The sequence below is a fragment of the Nicotiana tabacum genome, chromosome 17, assembly GCF_000715075.1.
Source record: "Nicotiana tabacum cultivar K326 chromosome 17, ASM71507v2, whole genome shotgun sequence".
NCBI lineage: Eukaryota > Viridiplantae > Streptophyta > Magnoliopsida > Solanales > Solanaceae > Nicotiana > Nicotiana tabacum.
In genome coordinates this window covers 17,130,424-17,133,841 of record NC_134096.1, presented here as the reverse complement: position 1 = coordinate 17,133,841, position 3,418 = coordinate 17,130,424, and positions in this window count along the sequence as shown.

Genomic DNA, 3,418 nt, shown 5'->3' with positions numbered 1-3,418 from the left:
TTTTTGTTATTTAAGATGAAATAGTCTTAAAGTGAGGGTGAATGGGAAATGGAGGGAAAATGAAATTTTTGAGTAAAATTTTAAGTTTTCCCCTATTGACAATGAGACATTGTCCCATATTGGAAGAGGAAAAGATTTTTGGTGGGTATATATATAATTGCTCTTCTTGTAGCTCTTAAAGAGTTAAGAAGAAAGTAAGCCTCGCACTGTCGTCGTCGTCGCTCGCTCTGCTCGGCTCGGCTTCGGCTTCGGCTTCAGATTCGGTCAAATGATCGATTGATTGATTAATTGATTAATTTTTTGGACCAAATTTATTTGTTAATAGTAAATATTAACGTAAGATTATCCGCATTTGTAACGGATATGTTCCAATCCGTGTATTGACCACCAGCTGCAATAGCAGCCGCCTAATGCTCTTCACACCATGGCCAAGTGCTTGCTCCACAAACAAGCTAGTGCATGCTCCACCATGGAGGGTGGAGGGTCGTTCATCTTCAAAGCTGACTGCTATAAATATGTGCAGCAGCTGTTGAAGAAAGATACACCAAACTGAAAACGCTCAACTTTGGCTATACATTGCACTCCTTCCTCTTAGCATTTCCATATGATTTTCTGAGTTTCTACTATTTTGTTCCGCATTGTTTTAACTTCAAACAAAGCAACTGTTAGTGTGATTTGCTACCGAACTTTGTGTTCGCTGAAACACTGGGGTTTGAAGTACCGCTACACCAGTGTGTGATTCGTTCTATCTTGGGAGGAAATAATCCATAACCTTGGGTACTATGAGGGGATTAAATTCCTTAAGGAAACACTGTGAATTCAGTGGGCTTGAATTAATTACTGTTTCATTACGATAACTTATATTTTCCAGAATTATTATTTACAAATACAGCAATATTGGCGGGACTAACAAATACTCATCTCTTAATAAAAAGTTTCAGCAAACATTATTGTGCATAAGCAACGTGATTACTCACATCTTAAGAAGAAAGTTTCAATAGAGATGATTTTGCAGTAGCAACATTATTGCTTCGAGCATTTCATACGAGTTGTTCCCTATTTCGATCCCTCTATTACGTGTTTCGTCGCGATTGGCATGTGTTAGAAGGATTGTCAAAAGAATCGGTTCAGGTATGTTAAGGCTATCCCTTCTTTCTTTTTCGCATGACCTATACGATACAAACGAAACAAGCAAATGCACAACTTTCATAAATGACTTTATTCATAGAAGTATTAGAGGTTCCTACGTTCTTGAATTCCCATATGTCTTATTATGCTATCGTCTATTCATGAGTCTCAGAAAATACGTAAATTGATAAAGTTTATTTCATGATATTAATCAGAGGCATAATGATCTTATGACATTCCAAGAGATCTTATTAACGTACTTCTCATACATTGCATTTATTTATATATGTACATTCGCCCATGACTAGATGGCGTTATATATGCGTATATATACAGATGGCGTTATATACACGTATATATGTATATATATGTATATAGGATATGGGAAAAGGTTACGGCATTATATACGCACCACCACCTGATCAGCTGGTATATGTTGATGATTTTGCCCACAGTAGCCAAGATGATATGATGGTATGCCCTCAGGTGCTGATGATGTTATGTACACCTATACGCATACATGACACAACATTTATACGTATGTGTATGACATTATAAATGTTTTAGGATTTACAAAGTGATTTCGACTTACAGGCGGAATTCTTATTTCAAGTTTCATATATGTCTGTTATGTACTGATTTTTATGCCTTACATACTGAGTACATTATTCGTACTGACGCCCTATTTTCCGGAGCCTGCATTTTATGCCCGCGGGTGAAGGTAGACAAGCTGACGGTCCCCCTTCTTAGGATCCTTGATCAGCGAGAGTTGGCGTACTCCACTTGATCCGGAGCTGCTTTTGATTTTGGTACGATATGCTTGTATACATATATGGGTATGACGAGGTCCAGTCCCATCCTTGTACAGTTGTATATTCTATTAGAGGTCTGTAGACAGTATGTATAGTTGAATACTATGTGGCCTTGTCGGCTTCCAGTGTTGGGTATATAGTTGTCTATAGCAGCCTTGTCGGCTCGCCCTACGTATTCCGCACGTATAAGTACATATATCTTTTGGGCAGATTTCCCTCATGTATGTTTTTCTCGTAATTCAGCAGATGTTATTCATGTTTATATCGTAGTTGCATACTCAGAGGTGTTCGACAGGTAGGACTCGGGCACTCGTCGCGGCCCATCGGTTTGGGTCTTGACACTGCGGCTCCGCACCTGCGAAAATTCCATCGCAGGTGCGGCCATGACTTAACTCCTCACTCTCCGCTTCTGCGACCACTATCGCTCCTGTGTTTCTCTCCTTCGTAGAAGCGAAGTCTACGAATCTCTTCCCGCTTCTGCAACTCTAGATGGACATGGCCAGATCCGTACCTGCGAGTCCGCATCTGCGGCAAATCTCCCGCAGGTGCGATGATACTAGAAGCTCCAAATCGTCAGCAATTCTACAAGTCCAAATATTGGTCCGCATTCGATCAGAATCACACCCGGGACCCCGACCGAATATACCAACTAGTTCCAATATACATAACGGACCTACTTGAAGCCAAAAATCACATCAAACAATATAAATTCTACAAATCGCAACCCAAGTCCAAGCCTAAGAAATTATGAACTTCCAAATTCTGAAACCAATGTCGATTCATACCAAAATAATTCCTATTGACTTAAAATTTTGCACACAAGTCATAAATCATATTACAGACCTATTCCAACTTTCAGAATCGGGATCCGATTCCGATATCAATAAAGTCAACTCCCGATCAAACTTTCCAAAATCTTTCAACTTCCAACTTTCACCAAATCACGTCGAAACGACCTACAGACCTCCAAATCGATATCCGGACACGCTCCTAAGACCAAAATCACCACACGGAGCTATTAAAACCATTAAAACTTCATTCCGGAGTTATCTTTACACAACTCAAATTACGGTTAACTCATACGACTTAAACCTCCATCTTAGGGACTATGTGTCACATTTCACTTCGAAATTAAAACCAAACACCCCGACAAGTTTCATAATCACAATTTATCATAAAAGAATTATAATTTATGGAATCGGGGCTAAAATATTCAAAACGACCACATAGGTCGTTACATAAGTGCACTTCGATTTGTCATTGCACTTATTAATTTTTCCTTCTTCTCGGACTATATTATATTAATTAGTTAATAAATATAAAAGATTCCTTAAAACAACTTCTCAAAACACCAATGTGCATTTAACAATTTAAAGCTTCATTGAACAAGAGTCTGCTTGGATGAATTAAGAGACGATCAAACAAACTTTTAAGAATTTTTTATCTTTTGAAAGTGTTTGGCATAAAAAAAAAAAAAA